General features: G+C 36.0%; 1 pseudogene; it reads left to right on the top strand.

The window, feature by feature from the left end:
• Window positions 1-20,752, top strand: part of LOC105085255 (MKI67 FHA domain-interacting nucleolar phosphoprotein-like) — a 65,349-nt pseudogene that overhangs the window by 22,900 nt on the left and 21,697 nt on the right.

Below are 20,752 nucleotides of genomic sequence, written 5' to 3'. Positions count from 1 at the left end.
CGCGGCATTGTCACCAATAGAAATAACAGTTTTCTAATCATCTGTAGTTTGTGCCAATTCCTCGAGGTAGAGCTAATGATTATCATTCCTTTGAAATTACAGTATTTTTCCTTCTAGTTGATTTTATTTTATGTATTATTAAAGGAGCATTTACATTATTATATCACATCTTCAGTTTTGTGATAAATGTATTTCAATATAATTGGTTTCCTTTGAAACTTCATCTCCTTTATTTTACATCTTTAAGAGCATTATTCTGAGACTTGTTCATGGTTCCATGGACTTGGCCAGTTTGTCAAAGGTATCTGCCACCCAAATATGGCAGTGGAAGCCTGATCTTTTTTTTGTTCACATCCTTCGTCTTCATTTGAATCAGACAGCTGCCAAAAGAAGTTGTCAGTTTTCAAAATAGTCCTCAAAACCTCAAGGCGTTCTCATTGTGGGTATTTTATTCCTGAGCAGTTCACCAAGAAAATTCTAGATTTGGGGTCTTATCTTCCAAATCTTTTTCCAGATCAATCTGCTCCTTAAAATTGTTGGCAGAGTTAAAATTTCAGTTCATCATTTAAGGCTGAGAATTCTTTGGAGATTTTTATGATTGATACAGAATTGCATAAAGGAAATAAAACTTCACTTTTTGAGGTAAATGGAAAGAAGTCCTTCAAATCCTCAGGAAATCACAACCTAATGTTACAGTGAAAAACAAAACAATCATTTAGCATGCTAGTCATTGACTCCAGCCAGCTAGCTAAGATGAATTTCTGGTCTAGTTTTTGGTTAGAGGACTTTGGGAATTTTTCCCCTATGATGTTGTTTGTTTGTTTTTTTTTCTACAAAACTTTCCCGTCTCAAAATCTCTGCTTTTACATTCCATCTGCTTATACTGAATCTCATTTTCTCAGGCTTTTTGCAACCTCCTATATCTTCCAAGGTGGTAGCTAATTAATCTCTTAATAGAATTGATACTAGTATAAAAAAGAAAGATAGAAGAAACTCTTCACATCCACTTAATCTTTCATTCAACATTTATTTAGCATTTTCTAGGAGTTAGGTTCTATATGGAGAAACAGAAGGATAAAGCGTGGTGCCTCTCCCCAAGTCCATCTTATATACCCCAGTCCACTCCTCTCTGCATTGTTACCCACACATCCCCTTGGCATGTTTTAACAGATGCCAAAAGTACCTGAATTTTTTAAGTGAATTTAGAGTATTAAATTGCTATCTCTAGCTATAGAAGTGTGACTTACGTACTGGACTCTCCAAAGGGCCATGCTTCAGCTGTCTGAAGAGACAGCAAAGAGGTTGCATAAATGAGAGAATTGAATGTCCCCATCTTCCCAGTTAGATGAAAATCCAGCATCCCATTTCTTAGTGTCAGTCCTTGTGGACCCAAAGAAGATTGCTCCAACTTCTGTAGGTATTTTTAAGCAAAAATGAGATCACACCATACATACCATTTTTAACAACTTTTTCAGCTAATAAGTTCCATTTTCCATTTCAGTAAGTGTTTACTTTATCTAAAATTCAGACATATCAGATGTCCCCAATGATTCCTGAAATATCTTTTGTAGCTAATTTGTCCAAACTAGGATTCTATTCAAAACTATTCATTGTCCCCTATTGTTTTGTGACTTTAAGGCTTTTTAAGACATACTACTAAAATGTGTCTTTAAATCATTTATCATTCTTAGCTTTGTAGTTGTTGTCTAAAGCTAAATACATCGTATTTCGGTATCATGCTTACACGTTCCCTAAGTATATTTCATTTTAACATAAATAGTACTCACTCTTTTATTCCTACCATGGCCACCACTGCCAGTGAAAAATCCACTCCTTCATACCAATCTATATATGATTCAAGCAATAAAATAAAATATTAGTCTATACTCTCATGAAGGACTATGAACAGCTGGCATAATTTTTCTATATCCATGAATGAATTCTTTGACAAGAAATTGACTCCTTGGTAAATGTTAATGTTTAATTAGTTGGGAAATTGTAAGAGGCTTAGATATAGCCAATCCTGAGCAAACTCAATACACACATATCTTATATTATTGAAGACTGGCTTTTTATAGGAAATTAAATTGAATTCTGCCTTAAGGCACACAATTTAAAAATTCAGTTCCTGTATACTTCTGCTTGTTTCTCAGCTTAAACATACATGGATATTATTTTCAGTGTAATTTAATCGTGATTGAAATTGTAGTCACAACCATCACTCAAAATTGCTGCCATCTTGCCTCTTGCCAAAAAGTTTCACCCTGCCCGCCACCCCCCAAGTTTGTCTAAGGACTCTGTCAGTCTCATCAAATGAACAGACATGCCCTCACTTTTTAAAAACGGCACTGCACAAAAAAGAAAGGGGAGGAGCATGGGCTTTTTGAAGATGATTGAATTTTGTATAAATCTAAAACTCATTTCCTTTTTGGCTTTAGTGAATAAAAAAGATATTTGCAAAATCCTGCAAGAGCAAATATCACTTTTTATCATTATAATGTGAATCCAATTCAATAGGAACAAGCTGAGATGGATGACAATTAAATAGAGGTCTGGCTTTAGACTGTTATTAGCGCACCTAAAAAGGTTCCTTTTTCTGACAATATCTAACTTCTATTCAGTTTCCTCTACTTTATATTGTGTTACCTACAGCTTCACATTATTTGGAATCTGAGAGTATATTAATTCTTTCTTCTAAAGAGCTTAAAATAGAAGTGAAGCTTAGATATACAGGAAGGTGGCAGAAACAGGGCAGTCCTCAAAAAGTGTTGACTCTGATTTCTGCAGCTTAAGGTGCTTATAAGATGTCCCTCTTCTAGACCTGCATCTCTACAGCCTTCTCTCCTTGACTTTAATATTTTTTTCCATTAATAAGTATTTACTGGGCATCTACTCTATGTCAAACTTGGGATACAGCAGCAGTAAACAGAGTAGAAAAAGCAAAATCCCCGCCCTACATAGTTTATAGTCTAACTCGATATGTGTCGTGGGGGAAGGGATGAGGGTGAAAAGACGTAGACAATAAGAACAAAAATATAATATGAATCCTATTGGGGTATGGTAAGTGACAAGGAAACACCTAATGCTGAGAAAGGGGCGATTACCAGGAACAGCCTCATAGAGGAGGTAACATTGGAAGCCCCACAGGTGGTAAAAGAAAAAGCAGCCCTCTAGGTATCGGGAGGGATAGCGCTAGCCATGGTGCTGAAGCAGGCAAGACATACTCCTGTAACCAGAAAGAGCTGGGTATAATATTACATCCTCAGGGAAGTCCAGAATTTACAGGATACAGTCTCATTCCTTTCTGCTGCCACTCTGAGTAGTTTGCTGAGCGACTGGATCACGTGGGAGGCTCCACTGGATTTTACTTTTTCTTTCCTCCTGAGTGATAATAAAAATTATAGTTATTTGAGTTGTCAACACTTGTCAGATATTTTTAACTTCTTTACATATAGTGTTTGTTTTAATCCTCTCATCAATTCTTTGAGACAAACTAGGGCATCTTATTTACCACGGGCACTGAAATCTGTGCTCAGCTAGAGGACATCAGAGTCAGATAAAAACCTGGATCCAAAGCCCAGTGCCTGCCTCCATTCTGAGAACTACTGACTTCTCTGCCATACAAATACCCACACATCCTGAGATATGTGTGGGGATATATTCATATACAGGATGGATGATGTTTGTATAGGACAGTCAATTTTGAAAATAACATCAAAGATTTATTAGTTTTTTTTAAGAGGCTCAGTCCAAAATTTTCAGTCAAATCTGATATGACCTATAATTTCTGTTTTGTTTTTCTTTTTTCCCCACAAAATCTGTCAGAGCAAGTCCAGGAATGGGATGATAAGAAGTAAACAAGACCTGTAAGAAAGCTTTCTATAGGTAGCTATTTGAGAAGACAAAATTCTCCTTGTGCATAAGTAGATGTTTTTCTATAGAATCTTACACCAAAAGTAAGAAAGGGTTGTGTTGGAGGGAAAGAAATTTTCCTCTACCTTTCTAGATTCACCTGGTTGGTCTAAGAATTAAATTGACAAGAGACAGATTAACAGGAAAAGATAAAACAGAAGTTTAATAACATGTATACAGGGCAGAGACCTAGAAAAAATGAGTAACTCCAAAATGGGTGAAAACCTTACCTTAAATATCATCTTCAGTTAAAGTTAAAAAAAAAAATAGATGTTAGGGCACTGATTTGGGAATTCAAAAGGGAGGAAGACAAGTCACACGGAGATGGAAAAGCAAATGTTTGGCAAACAAAAGTTAGCTGGGCCAAGCAAAGACAATGGACACAGAAAGGAATTTTAATAGACATTACTAGATTTTTCCATCTGTCACACCTAGTTGACATTGAGTTATCTATGGTGATAGCCGTCTTCCTGGAACTGGTCCTCTATCTACATCATTTAGGCAATTAGAGGGGGAAGGTCAAAGTTTCTTCCTGAGACTTTTGGACCTTGATTATTTTCAGCTTAAAATAATCCACATACCAAAGAGACATTTTGGGGTGGAAAGTTTGCTCCTCAACAGTAGCTAATAATAGCTAGTTCAGACTCACAGTTGGGGCAGAATTTCTTTGCTCATGTCCCTAATCAGATGACCAACATATTTCTTTGAACCTTTCCTTCTGTGACATTTTGTTGTTGGGGTAGCTTCTATCCCAAGGAAAAACTGCATTACATTGAGTTTTTCTTGACCTTTGTAACTTGATATCCTATCTGTTTCATCTTCATTACATTTTTACTAAGACTATGGTATTGCCAGGAGGCTAAAATTCTAGTCCACTGTTGAACACTAACTAGCTTTACATTATAATGATTCATGTAACATCTTTCAAATTTAAATTGTAACATGAGCAACATAGCGAGTCCTCTTTTATGTGATAGCCGTTCGCTTATCTGACAGCTACTATGCTTACCATTCTGTCAAGATGTCTTATTATTTTTCCTTTTTATTAACTGAAGTATAGTTAATTCATAATATTGTGTTAGTTTCAGATGTACAGCAAAGTGGTCCAGTTATATACACATTTTCCCAGATTATTTTCCATTATAAGTTATTACAAGATACTGAATATAATTCCTTGTGCTATATAGTAAATGCTTGTTGTTTTATCTATTTTATGTATAATAGTATATATCTGTTAACCCCAAGCTCCTAATTTATCCCTCCTCCCATTTGGTAATCATAAATTGGTTTTCTATGTCTTGAGTCTATTTCTGTTTTATAAATAAGTTCATTTGTATCATTTTTTTAGATTCCACATAAGACTGATATCATAATGATATTCATCTTTCACTGACTTACTTCACTTAGTATGACAATATCTAGGTCCATCCATGTTGTTGCAAATGGCATTATTTTATTCTTTTTTATGGCTGAATATTTTTCCTTTTTGAGTTTTTATATATTTATATATATATATATATACGCACAAATATATATATATTCTTTATCCAGTCATCTGTTGATGGACATTTGCTTCCATGTCTTTGCTATTGAAAATAATGCTGCTATGAACATTGGGGTGCACATATACTTTCAAATTAGAGTTTTCTCTGGATATATGCCCAGGAGTAAAATTGCTGGATCATAGAATAACTCTATTTTTTTTTTATTTTTAAGGAACCTCCATACTGTTATCGATAGTGGCACAGGAGCATTACTACCAACAGTGTCGGAGCATTCCATTTTCTCCACATTCTTTCCAGGAATTATTTGTAGACTTTTTGATGATAGCCATTCTGACCAGTGTGAAGTGGCACCTAATTGTAGTTTTGATTTGTATGTCTCTAATAATTAGCAACATTGAGTATGTTTTTGTGTGACTGTTGGCCATCTGTATGTCATCTTTGGAGAAATGTCTATTTAGGTCTTCTGCCCATTTTTTGATTGGGTTGCTTTTTTTTTTAAGTTGTATGAGCTTCTTTGTATATTTTAGAAGTCATCCCTTGTCAGTCATGTCATTTGCAAATATTTTTTTTCCATTCTGTAGTTTGTCTTTCTGTTTTGTTTCTGGTTTCCTTTTTTGTGCAAGAGCTTTTAACTTTGATTAGGTCTTGTTTGTTTATTTTTGTTTTTATTTCCGTTACTCTAGGAGACTGATGCAAAAAGATACTGCTGTGATTCATGCTGAAGAACGTTCTGCCTATGTTTTCTTCTAGGAGTTATATTTGGACTATCTGGGCTTATATTTGGGTTTTTAATCCAGTTTGAGTTTACTTTGTATGTGGTATGAGAGAATGTTCTTATTTCATTCTTTTACATCTAGTTGTCCAGTTTTCCCAGAAACAAATGTTGAAGACTATCTTTTCTCCGTTGTATATTCTTGTCATAGATTAGTTAGCCATAACTGTGTGGGGTTATTTCTAGGTTGTCTACCCCTTTCTGTTTTTCTATATGTTTATTTTTGCACCAGTACCATACTATTTTGATTACTGTAGCTTTTTAGTATAGTCTGAAGTCAGGGCACATGATTCCTCCAGCTCCATTCTTCTTTCTGGAGGTTGTTTTTGCTATTTGGGGTCTTTTATGTTTCCATATAAATTTTTTTTAAATGTTCTAGTTCTGTGAAAAATGCCATTGCTAATTTGATAGGGATTGCATTGAAGCTGTAGACTGCCTTGGGTAGCATGGTCATTTCAACAATACTAATTCTTTTATCCAGAGAACAGTGCTGTCCTTAATTTCTTTCATCAGTGCCTTATCATTTTTGGAGTACAGGTTTTTTGCCTGTTTAAGTAGATTTATTCCTACATATTTTATTCTTTTTGATGGAGTGGTAAATGGACTTCTTGGCTGAATTTCTCTTTCTGATAGTTCATTATTAGTGTATAGAAATGCAACAGATTTCTCTATATTAATTGTATATCCTGGAACTTACCAAATTAATTGATGAGCTCTAGTAGTTTTCTGTTATCATCTTTAAGATTTTTTATGGATGGTATCATGTCATCTGCAAACAGTGACAATTACTTATTTTCCATTTTGGATTCCTTTTATCGCTTTTTCTTCTGTGCTCCTTGCTGTGGCTAAAACTTCCAAAACTATGCTGAATAAAAGTGGCAAGAGTGGGCATCCTTGTCTTGTTCCTGATCTTACAGAGACTGCTTTCAGCTTTTGACCATTGAGTATGATGTTAGCTGTTTTCATATATGAATGACTTTATTGAATATTCATAGCACTTCCTTATGCATTTTTGAGAATGGGAGCACATTTTTCTCATACCATGCATGGTTATTTCATAAATACCATTATTATTTTTAAAAAAGACATATAAAGTAATGTGAAATATCACCCAGCATGAAATCCAAGGGAAAAAATGATTTTCTTAAAGCTTATTAAACAATCAAGTGCTGTCTCTCCATTCTCCCGACTCATCAGTATAATAGTCCTTGTACTTTTAAACATCTTGCCAAATACTTTGAAATTAACAGCTAAAGCTAGCTAGCCCCTGGCAGCAATATTATTATTATTATTATTATTATTATTATTATTATTATTATTATTATTATTATTATTATTATTATTATTATTTTTATTATTTTATTATTTTTTATTTTTTATTTTTTTATTATTATTATTATTATTTATTATTCACTCTATAGAGTTACCTCTGCAGGTCCTTCCTTCTCATCATTTGGTATTAAAACACCATTTTTAACAACTCCCCCTATTCCCAGCATTCCCACCTTGTACTCTCTGTCCCCACCTGGTGAGCTGCTGAGGGAACAGCTGGCTTCATTTTCTACCTCCATCTTACCTGAGGAACCGGAGGAGAAAACAGAAGGAAAAAGTTGCCCAGTCAGGTGCTTGCTTAGATATTAAGCAACTCTGAACTGTGTCAGAAAAAGGGTTAGTATCAGGTGAAAACATAAGCATCCAGCTGGCTGCTGATTCCCTGCTACAGCAGGTCTCATAGCAACCACTTCCATCGCTTCCGATAAAGATCTGGCTTTTACATCCCCCTTTCTTCTGGTCCTTTACTCTTTCACATCTCCCACAATTTCTCTCATCCCTCTCTGTCTGTCTCTGTCTGTCTCTTTGTGTGTGTGTGTGTGTGTGTGTGTGTGTGTGTGTGTGTGTGTCTCACTCTGTTTTTCCCCTTCCCTCCTCTGTTTCTTTTTCCAAGTCCCTTCTTTCTCCTTCCCACCCTCTGCACAGCTGCAGTTGTTAGAGGCACACATACCTGGCTACCTTCCAGGCTGGGCTGCTGGAATGTAGTGAATCTGAGGCTTAGTGGAAGATGCTGTCTCACTGGCTGACTTCTGTAGCTACAGCATCAAAGACACTATTTTTTGTTTAACCAAAGTCAATTAATTAAGGAATATGTCTGTTATTGATCTGCTTCTTATACATCATCTTTTGCACAGTTCTCACTCTGAGATAAAGGATGCTACCAACTTAGAGGAAAAACACAAACAGTAAATCAGAACCCTTAAGGACAGGTCTTTGGTGCTGAAATTGTAGCTGGCAAGCAGGAATTGTTTCAGCTCACTCAACAGTTACAATTCTAGCATAAGGAGATGTTTGAATTAGGTCATTGTCTTGTTTGGACATGGATCAATCTTGTTGACACTAGGTTATTAGGAACATCTTAAAACATAAGGATCCTGACATGCATGAAGGAGATACTTGATAAATAATTCTGGTAACATTAAAAATCATAGAAGATTATTTTTCAAATGTCCAAACTTGTTCCTCTGATTTGAGTTGTTTTAAAGCCTTAAAGTCCTTGCATTTCTCTGGTAAGCTCCTAAACTATAGGGGTCTTAGACTGCTTTAAATAATCTCTGTATTGTGAAATTGGATTACAATGAGATTCAGTCAAATGTTTAGTATTCATTGGCTTGTCTTTTTAGCTAGATTTCAAACTCCTCTAAAAAGGAACTATATTTAATCAGTGCCTTATGACTCTATAGTGTATGACCATGTGTTGGGCACACAGTAGGTGCTCAATGTATTCTTGCTTTTAATCAGACAGGTGGCATAGAGTCAGAGCCAGGAGCATGAGCTCTGGAGTCTGACTGCTTGTGTTCAGATCTGGCCTCAGACACTTGCTAGCTCCATGATCTTGGGTAAATTACTGCATCTCTCTATGTCTATGTCTCTTTCATAAAATGTATTATTAAAACCCTTCTTTACTAACTCATTAAGTGAGTTTAATGTTTGAATAGTGCTTAAAACAATGTCTGGCAAATTGTAGCACTATGTAAGTGTATGACATTATGACCATTTAATTATTATTTTGAGATAATTATGGCCCCAGCTGACTGTTTTTAGTCACTCACCAGGACAGAAAATCATCTCTTCAAGTGTTTATTGGCCATCTGTATACATTCTTTACTAAAGTATCTGTTCAAGACTCTTTATTTTTGTATCAAGGTGTTTGTTTTCTTATTATTGAGTTTTGATGCTTCTTTTATATTCTGGATATAAGCCTTCTGTCAAATATATGTTCTACAAATATTTTCCCCCAATGTGTGGTTTATTTTACCAGTATCTTTTAAAGAGCAATAGTTTAAAATTATTATTATTATTATTATTATTATTATTATTATTATTATTATTATTATTATTATTATTAATGGAGGTACTGAGGATTGAACCTAGGACTTTGTGCATGTTAAGAATGTGTTCTATCACTGAGCTATACCCTCTCTGGAGCTTTAAATTTTGATGGTTGAGTTTATAATTTTTTTATGGATGACTCATCAGGTTTTAAATGAAATCTTATCCAATGATTCTTTTCTCAATTCTCCTTTCATTTTCTTTACTACTTCACTGAAATTTCACCCATTGTCACAGTTCTATTTATCAAATGTTTGTGGGTAATTAACTGCCAAGTTTGTAACTTTAAATACAATTTTCCTTCTGAAATTTAAAAGTGAATCTGTCTCATTAGACACTGTACTTTTATCTTAACCTTGGTACCTCAAAAACAAAGTCAACACTTCTCTATTTTTTTAGGGAGCATTATGACCCTCTAATTCCTACTTTAGTTAATTCTCTTCTTGTATTTAACTTCTATGACTGAAACAGCACCATAATTTATCCTCCCTGAGTACCTTTCCCCTTTGATACTGCTCAGTTCGTCCTGTACACTAATGTCAAGAATATCTACCTAAAATGTCAACCTGACTGACCCTACTGTTCACATAGCCATAAATCAAATGCCAATAACTTAGAATGGCACATAGGGATGCAAAGCATTTATTCCAGTCTCCCATCCTTACACTCAATACAATACAGTTAAGCAAAGTAGACTACTTGTCTCTCCCTCAACAAATCTCTTATTTCCATAGTTGAATATAATAAAGAATTGTAGCTATAGTGTAATTATCATGTAATCAATTTATTGAAACTTTATTCCCCAATGAAAAATGATATATAAACAACAGCACTAAGCGTCAAGATATTTCTGGTTTTTGTTTCTCGTTTTGGCGCAAAATTCTTCTGACCTTGAGCAAATCACTTGCCCCTTTAGCTATGGGTCCCATGATCTGTTTTCTGTGTCAGCCATTCCGATTTGGTGGTAAAGCCCAGGGATTGTCATGCCAGCTGTGTCTTTGGCACTTTTCTTTCTCTGGCACACTTATTCTCAAATTGCTTAAGAAGAAAGAGTACGTGGAAATGTCCTTTTACAATATGTAAGTGAATGACTTTCCGAGTATCAGTGGACACTGTGACGGGAAAATTTAACCAGTGAATTGGCTTTCATCTCAATGTTTACTGTATCTGCTCATATTCCTCAAATTGAAGTCAGTAAGTTTTCCTAAACATGACGTGTGGGGGGTGTTTTCCTAGCTACAAAGCCCTCTTGCCTACCTCTTCTTTGACATTGTGAGGCACTCCACTCCGGTCCTTTCTTCTGAGTTACTACGTGCCACAAAACCTCCCGACTGATGACGGTTCAATTTTGGATCATTCAGATGCTACTGATTTTCAACCTTTGTGAATTTGCATGCCTTATGCATTGACCAGTGCACCTTAGAGTCTGAGAGGTGTGTTCCATACAAGAGAGAGGGAAAGAGAGAGAGAAAGATATCTTCCAGGTGTGTAAATGATGATCGAAGTGGATCTTTAAGTAATCAGATTCATAACATGGCAGATTGCTGTGCTCTCAGGGAAATTATTAGAAGATTGAAGTTTGCATTTGCTTCCTCTCACCCGCTCTGGCACTTGCCATCCTTTTTTAATGTCACACGATTCCCTTTGAGTGCTCACCTCCATCAATGAAGACCCAGGTGTTCAATGTTTATTCAGAGCCACTCACCTCCCTAAGCATGATCCAAGTACAGGCCACCTCAGCTCCGTCAGCTGCTGCTCACCTTTCCAATCCTTCTTAGGGGACAAAAGAGGAAACTAATTTAACCATCAATTCCTTCCAAGGAAATGCAGTAATACTTATCTATCTATCTATCTATCTATCTATCTATCTATCTATCTATTTCTAAACTCCTTTGGAACTGCTAAGGCACCTGGTCATTGTAGATGACGTCCTGCTTCCCTGGAGAAGGAAACTTGACATGCTCAGAGTTCTTTTCTCCCTCCTTTAGTCTCTCACAGACAAAGTTCATGACACCCTTGTTTGCAAAGCCACTCTTCCCTTTAATAAAGCATTTATGATAGGTATTACCGTGATTTATTTACATTCCAGTCCACCTTACTAAAAAGTGATCACCTTACCATATTCATCTTTATCTCTCCAGGGTTTATCACAGTGCCTGTTATGTGCTAGATGACTAAGATTTTTTTGTTGTTGTTGTTAAATGAGGGAATTAATTGCATTAAGTGGGTGACTCTTGCCACTATTAATGAAATTAACGTGACAAACGGGATCATTTACTATTTATACCTTAATGACAAGATAACTCAGAGAAAGAAGAAATAGCAACTGAGTTAACAACCTCTGGGTAAATTAATATTTGGCATGCACATACGTAGCATGAAATTTAAGACCTTTGTAAACAAGAAGACAGCACAATGGCTCATGACAAAAAGATGAACTGTCAACATCAAAGCCAAAGGATTAACACAGAAGAGCTAATTTTGCAAACAGGAGGCAGAGTTCCATCTACTCAGTACAGACTTCTCTATCACATTGATCTCATAAGCATATTCAGTAAAACTCAGAGTAGGGGTTAATGCCTGTAATTGTAGATGCACTTTCTTCCTGCAGACTTATTAAGGTTAAAATATCTGAAAAGAGGGATCTTTCATGTCATTTAAATAACTTGCATTCATTTATTCACTCAACATGGATTTATTCACTAAATATAGATTAATTTGTTCATTCTCAAAACCATTCATTCAAATGTGTAGGGTTTTTAGAAAAGTAAAGGAAAATGTAATATAGTCCATGAGTTCAAAGTGATTATCATGCCCCTGTTTTGGGGAAAGACACCTGCATACCACTCTCTGGAATAAACTAGAATGTGGCAGGTAATTGAACAAATGAACGAGCAGAGTCTGATAAGAACATGAGGGAAGGAGAGACCAGTTCCAAATAGGAAAGGAAGGTGAGATGAAAGAAAGGGGGACTATGTGTCCTAGATTTAAAGAAGGACTTCAAATGGAAGAAATTACTAAAAACAAGGACATTCAAAGTTTAGTGAATAGGGTGTTAGGTGAATTGCAAAATAATAATACATGGTTGAGAGGGGCTTCAAGATGGCAGAATAGAAGGATGAGGGGCTCAACCTCTCCCATAAACACATAAAAAATACAGCTACACAGGCACAAATTCCCACATAATGCCTACTGAACTCTGGCAGAAGATCTTGTACAAGTGGAAGTACAAGAAGAATCATCATGAAACTGGGTAGGAGAAAAAAAAAAAACAAAGAAAATCAGAATGGAACCTACCCCTCAGGGAGAGAGCTGCAAAAGAGGAAAAGTACCTTCACCTCCAGAGAGAAGGTTATTTGGGACAGAAGGGGGGCTTTAGAGGCTCAGAGAAGATCACAAGACCTGCTCTGTGGCAGGCAGAATGGAGAGAAACCAACACTGAGGGTCTGTGTGGTCCCTGGCCTGAGACACAAGCTGACTGATGCTTGCCAGGAATGGGTGCCATAGCTTGGGATCAAGAGGGTAGAACTGGAGAAATGACTGGGGTTGATTGAAGAGAGGCAGTCTTGGGGGGTTGGAATGTGGTATAGGCTGAGGCAGGAAGTGTGTGCAAAAGAGCCCGGGTCTGCCATAGAAAGCTCCACTGTTGGCACACACAAATGGAGGTGTGCAATGCTGCCTACAGGCTGTTGCGTGGCCATAAAGTCTCCATTGTTGACACGTTCTTGTGAAAGGAGGAGAGAGATGTTATCATAGTGACCCCCTTCCCCATGAGCCCACAGGGCATTCCCTGGCTATAAAGTCCCCATTGGTAATGAGCTCTGTGAGCCCCCACTGCGGGAGACAGATACACCATTGGGAGTACTTCCCTGTGGACATCGCCTGCAAAGGAATACCCAGCAAATTCTCTCCTACCAGAAACACTCTAGTCCTGCCTTTGAAGCACAGCAGCTCAGAAACAGATTTGGGGGCTTCTGCTCCAACAACTGGGGAGCAGACTCAGTCCCTTGAGAGAGCCATAATAACCACACAGCAAAGAGGGAGCCTCACTCAACAGCCAGTGCAGGCTCTGGACAGCACACCACCAGTCACATCCCCAATCACAGGGATAACAGCGAGCACACATGAAGGAAAGACATGGTGGCCATGCATACTAAAAGCAGCCCTCACAACAAAAAGATGCACACAGTCTAGACAGGGACATTCCCACATGAAAACCACCTTTCAAGACCACAGCAGATAACTGTTACCCCTAAATCCATAGAGTTAGAAAAATATAAGTAAAATGAAGATGCTGAGGAGCAATTCCCAATTAAAAGAAAAAGAGCAATCCCCCATAGCAGGACCACGAGCTCACCCCTCCCTGTGACTACATCAAAACCACAATCGACTACTAAACAACCATCCAAAAAAAAAAAAAAAAAAAGACTGGAATCTAGTAAAAAGATCCTCTTCAACTGGAAACAAAAAGAGAGAATCTCAGTGGGATGGTAGGAGGGGTGTGCTCCCAATATGACTGGCACTCATAACCCCCAGGTGGGCTACCCACAAACTGAAGAATAATTAAATTGCAGAGGCCCTTCCACAGGAGTGAGAATTCTGAGCCTCACATCAGGCTTCCCAACCCGGGGTCCTGGCAATGGGAGGAGACTCCAGAACACCTGGTTTTGAAGGCCAGTGGGGCTAAACTCCAGGAGCCCCACAGGACTGGGGAAGCACACACAGAATTTCATGTGCACCAGGTCCAAGGGCAGAGGCAGTGACTTTATAGGAACCTGGGCCATACCTGCCTGCTGGTTTTGGAAGGTCTCCTGGGGAGGTAGAGGGCAGCTGTGGCTCACCCTGGGGACATAAAAGCTGGTGGCAGGCATTCAGGAAGTGCTCCTTTACATGAGCTTTCCTGGAAGCTGGCATCTTGCTTGAGTTATTAGCACCAAGACATAGCCCCACCCAACAGACAGTATCGTAAGTGCTGGGAAGACTCCAGCCAACCACCATAATGGATGGGAACACAGCCCCTGTGAACTATAACTATGAACAATTATATGGCAACAAATTGGACAGCATATAAGAAATGGACAAGTTTCCAGAAACATAGAGTCCATCAGAATGGAATCAAGAAGAAACAGGTAAGTTTAACACACCAATCACTAAAAGTGATATAGAATCAGTAAAAAAAAAAAAAAAACAACTTTCTGCAAATTAAAGTTCAAGACCAGATGGTTTCACTGGGGAATTCTATCAAACATACAAAAAAGAACTCATACCAATACTTCTCAAACTCTTCCAAAAGATTGATGGGGAGGAAAAAAAATGAAATTCATTCTGTAAAGCCACCATCACCCTGACACCAAAACCAGGGAAAAAACTAACAGAAAGGAAAATTACAGGCTGACATCTTTGATGACTACAGATGTAAAACTTCTCAACAAATACTAGCAAACAGAATCCAACTCGTTAAAAAATTATACACTACAATCAAGCTGCATTCATCTCAGGGACACAAGAATGGTTCAACATATTTAAATCAATCAGTGTGATACACTACATCAACAAAAGAAAGGACAAGAATCCCATGATCATCTCAATAGATGCAGGAAAAACATTTGATAAAATTCAATACTCATTCATGATAAAAAAAAAACCAAAAAAACTCTTACCAAAGTGGTTATAAGGGGAACATATTTCAATGTAAGAAAGGTTATTCATGACAAACCACAGCCAACATAATAACTCAATGGTAAAAATTTGAAAGCCTTCCCACTAATATCTGGAACAATACAAGAATGCCCAGTCTCACCAATTCTATTCAACATAATATTGGAAGTCCTAGCCATAGCAATCAGATAATAAAAAGGGATCCAGGCTAGAAGAAAGAGGTAAACTTGTAACTCTATGCTGATGACATGATACTATATGTAGAAAACCCTAGAGGCTCCACATAAAAACTATTAAAGCTGATAAAACAATTCAGAATGGTAGTCGGATACAAGCTTAACATACACAAGTCTGTTGCATTTCTTTACACTAACAATAAAATATCAGAAAAGGAAAGTAAAAACATGATCCTTTTAAAATCACATTAAAAAATACTTAGAAATAAACCTGACCAAGGAGGTGAAAGACTTACATGCAGAGAACTATGAAAAATTGGTAAAGGAAATTAAAGATGATTTAAAGAAGTGGAAAGATGCCCCATGCTCTTGGATTGGAAGAATTAATGTTGTTCAAGTGGCCATACTACCCAAAGCCATCTACAGATATAATGTGATCCTTATCAAATTACCCAGGGCATTTTTCACAGAGCTAGAACAAATAATCTTAAAACTTACATGGCATCACGGAAGACCCAGAATTACCAAAACAATACTGAAGAAAAAGAGTGACGCTAGAGAAATAACCCTCCCAGACTTCAGACAGTTCTACAGAGCTACAGTCATCAAAACAGCATGGTACTGGCACAAAAACATTCATATGGATCGATGGAACAAAACAGCCCAGAAATAAACCCACACACTACCGTCAATTAATCTTTCACAAAGGAGGCATAAATATACAATGGAGAAAAGGCAGTGTCTTCAGCAAGTGGTATTGGGAAAATTGTTTTTAAAAGCCACATGTAAATGTGGTTAAATGAAGTTAGAACACTCCCTCACACCATACACAAAAATAAATTCAAAACAGCTTAAAGACTTAAACATAAGACACGACACCATGAAACTTCTATAAGAGAACACAGACAAAACTTTCCTTTACATAAATCCTAGGGCACTTTACCCAGACAGTAGAAATAAAAGCAAAAATAAGCAAATGGGATGTAATTGAACTTATAAGCTTTTCCACAGCAAAGGAAATGACAGGCAAAGCAAAAGGCCATCCTATGAAACAAGAGAAAATATTCGCAAATGATGAGACAAACAAGGGCTTAATTTTCAGAATATACAAACAGCTCATACAACTTAATAACAAAAAACAAAATAACCCAGTCCAAAAATGGGCAGAAGATCTAAACAGACATTTCTCTAATGAAGGCGTACAAATGGTCGATTTGCATGTGAAAAAAGGTTCAATATTGCTAATTATAAAAAAAAATGCAAATCAAAACTACACTGAAGTATCACCTCACACCAGTTAGAATGGCCATCATTCAAAAATCCACAAATGATAAATGCTGGAGACGGTGTGGAGAAAAGGGAACCCTCCTACACTATTGGTGGAAATATGGTTTGGTGCAACCACTATGAAAAACAGTGTGGAGATTCCTTTAAAAAACTGAGAAAAGACTTACCCTATGATCCAGCAATCCCAATTCTGGGTATATATCTGGAGAAAACTACAATTCAAAAAGATACATGCACCCAATGTTCATAGTAGCACTATTTACAATAGTCAAGACATAGAAGCAACCTAGATGTCTATCAGCAGATGACTGGATAAAGAAGTTGTGGTATATTTATACAATGGAATACTACTCAGCCATAAAAAGATAAAATAATGCTATTTGCAGCAACATGGATGAAACTGGATATTGTTACACTAAGTGAAGTAAGCCAGAAAGACAAAGAAAAATGTTTTGTGATATCACTTATATGTGGAATTTTTTTTAAAAGGACGCAAATGAATTTATTTATGAAACAGAGACAGACTCACACACATAGGAAGAAAAAAAAAAACATGATTTCCAGGGGAGAAAGGATGTGGGGAGGGGTAAACTGGGAGTTTGGGCTTTGCAGATACTAACTACTATATATAAAATAGATGAACAAGGACATACTCTATAGCACAGGGATCTATATTCAACACCTTATAATGACCGGTTATGAAAAAGCATATGAAAAGTATATACATATAATTGATTCATTATGCTGTACATCAGAAATTAACATAACATTGTAAATTGACTGTATTTCTATTTTTTTTAAATCTAAGCTCAAATTTAAAAAGTTTTTTTTTTAATTTTTAAAACATGGTTGATGTATAAGAATATAGAAACACAGTCGAGATGCTGAATTATAGATAAATCACAGAGAGCTTTAAATTACTGCATACAGATTTTGCATTTTTTTTGTTATTTATTTATTTGTTTAACCTTTAGCAAAGCACAGGGTTCACTCTGACACGGAACAATGAATGATATAAGCATTTCATTAGCAGAAAATCAACATCTAACTCAAGTTACTTGTCTTCTATAAAGCTTTTATAGCTTTCTCAAATACCAGTGGATTGGAACTAAGATAAATTTCTATATATATAATATTTTTGTAGTCTAATTTGAAACTTAGCATTTCACAATTTCTAAATTGTAATCTACTTGGGAGAGGAATCCTTGTTCCATTTTTCTTTATATTTCTGGCCCAGCTCCTGACATCATAAAGGATTAATACAGAATATTAAGATTTTTAATCAATGTAATTCATATTAAAATCTGATATAGTTACTACTCAGTAAAATTGTTATATTTAATCCCCTAAATTGACTTCCACATTGTAAAATTAAAATATTAGGCTAAGCTCTTTAAACACATGGACAAGACAATAGACTGATTATTTAACTCATATAAAAACCAAATTTTGTTGTATAATGGTAAATTTTGGCAAACTATTGTACAAATTTTCTATTTGCATTTTATTGACCAGAGATTTCAATTGTTTTTTTACTTTCATATGTCTGTGGTACAACTATAATCAACATAATTTGTTTCTGATTCTATGTGAGGTCTTAGAATATCTCAGACATTTAATTGAGTTTAGTATCATTTTGATACAATCTACTTGTTGTAATTTTATCTTATAATAGATGCCATCGCTTAATAATCAATTTGAGCTGTTGAATATTCAGCATACATTATTATGTTCAAATTCTAGATAAATAAAAGGCTGCTGTGATTACACGTGCATAAAATGGTGCTGTTCTGACCAACAAGGTAATCAAACTTTTCAGTATTATAATTGGATAATTTTACCTTCTAGTACAAATGACAGCACACAGCCTTGCTATTAACATTAAAATAATTGTTTTTAGCACTTAAAATTTGAAATAGTATTACAGTTCTATAAAAAGTTGGTTGTGGGTGTCTGTCTCAATTTCCCCTGCAGTAAGAAATCAGAATTAGAGAAGTGTCTTATAAGCACTTAGTATAGCCTTCCAAATGGGGAAGAGATCTCACAATTACTATTAACCTATTCCTCAAATATTGAGTATTGGAAAGTTTACTACTTTATAAAATAGTTCAAGATGACCACCTAGGATAGTGAAAAAACACTCAGATTTTGGGTTGAGAGGCCTCATTATTTTTATGACTTCCCTAGCCAACTTGTTAACAGTGTGAAAATGGACAAATCTTTTTACCTCTCAGAGTTTTAATGTCTTATCTGCAAAACATGGAATCCTAATATTCTTGATTTTTGTAAGATTCAAGTGAGATGATATAAATTCAGTGCCTGTGAAACTCACTAATGATATAAAATTAAATATTAGAAAGTTCAGTCATGAAACACCACCCAAGAGAAGAGAAGTGGGTCTGAGACTCTTGGTCACCCCACTCCCACGTAAGATGAACATTGATTAGAGGTAGGGAAAGATGCGTGGGAGAGGCACACAGTTTGTTCATGCAAAGTCATGGAAGAAAGGGGATCTAATGCTTGGGGACCACTGATCTGTCTAGTGTGTGCACTGCACAGGAGGACAGTAGAAGAGAAATCAGGAAACATAGTTTGGAAGTAAATTGATGACCTTCTTTGCAATCCTGAGATGTTTGAATTTAGCCAGCAGGTAATATGAAGTTGTTGATGCTTTTTTAAGCAAAGATGTAGTATTAACAAGTGTGTGATTTATGAAACTTGCAAAGCTCCCTCTAGAAGTAGAAAGAAGTGAATTACAGAGAGGATAAACTAGAAGCCAATACAATAGCTAGGTGGTTCTTTCAGTCAGCAGAGAGTAAATAATAATTGGAAATAGATGAATTACATGTATGTCTGAGGAACTGGGAAAGGTGCATGTGACCCGTCTCATTACTAGAGAAAACTCAGCAGGTGTCAGTGTTCCAAGGGTACCCAAGCCAAAGATGGCTGAGGATTTTTTTTTTTTTTTTTGCTTGGATCACTGGTTGCACCAAGGATGTTCTATTATAACTCAAGCCATGGCTTGAGATATAGAATCAAGAAAGAGTGAGCAGAAGTGAATGAATAATACCTTCACTTTTGATTGCATTAAGTTTGAAATAATTCTGGAATATCTGGATAGGTATATAAAGACAGCAGTTTCAAACTGTGGGTAGAAGGTTACAGATAATGGATAATGGATTAAGAAAACTTTAGCTTATTAGAAGTGAAACACACACAGCAAGAGATGAGATTCTCTATGGAGTGCTTGCTAGAAAGAGAAGAGAATAAAGGATGCCTTCTTCATGAATGGACCCATCAACCAGGATAGTATTTGTTGAGTTCTCTGTGCAAAATACTTTGATAAGAATGTTTGTACACTTTCTTATTAAATTTGCACAATAATCCTAATAACATCTATATCCATAATAGTGACAGGATGAAGAAGAAATATACAGAGACTTAGGAAATCCACCAGGAGGACAGAATCCAAGAAAGGAGAGACTTCATGAAGCAAAAGCTGGTCAATCCTGTCAATTGAGTCATATTAGTCATGTAAAAATAAAAGTGACAATATGTCATTCCATTGCGGAAGTGAGAGTTTGTTGGTGAACAGTGTAAATATGGCAAAAATTTAGAATGTAAACAAATAATAACATATAAAGGAATGAGTAAGATCTGAGGAATTAAGCACAGATGTACACTTTTCATTTCAAAAATCTGACAATGACAGAAGAGTGTGATAAGATCACATATTGTCTTTGTTGAAAATATGACTTAAAACGTTTATAAAATTGATTGGAAATCACTTCCAGGATATAGCGGGCACCATATTAATATGTAGTGGTGAATGTTCTTCTAAGTGTATGTGTTTAAAAATAGATTGTCAAAATTCCTACAGCTATGGAACAGGAAATATCAAGACTTGATCTTAATTTTGACAATGATTATTTAATAATCATTCATCTTTTTTAAAAATATACATTATTTTCCTATTCTGGCTATTGTTTTTAACTATATTTTAATCACAGATCTGTGATAGATCTTGACTCTTGTGTGTTAACTTATACTGCTTGGCT

The sequence above is a fragment of the Camelus dromedarius genome, chromosome 32, assembly GCF_036321535.1.
Source record: "Camelus dromedarius isolate mCamDro1 chromosome 32, mCamDro1.pat, whole genome shotgun sequence".
NCBI classification, from domain to species: Eukaryota; Metazoa; Chordata; class Mammalia; order Artiodactyla; family Camelidae; genus Camelus; species Camelus dromedarius.
This window is presented reverse-complemented; position numbering and strand designations above follow the sequence as displayed.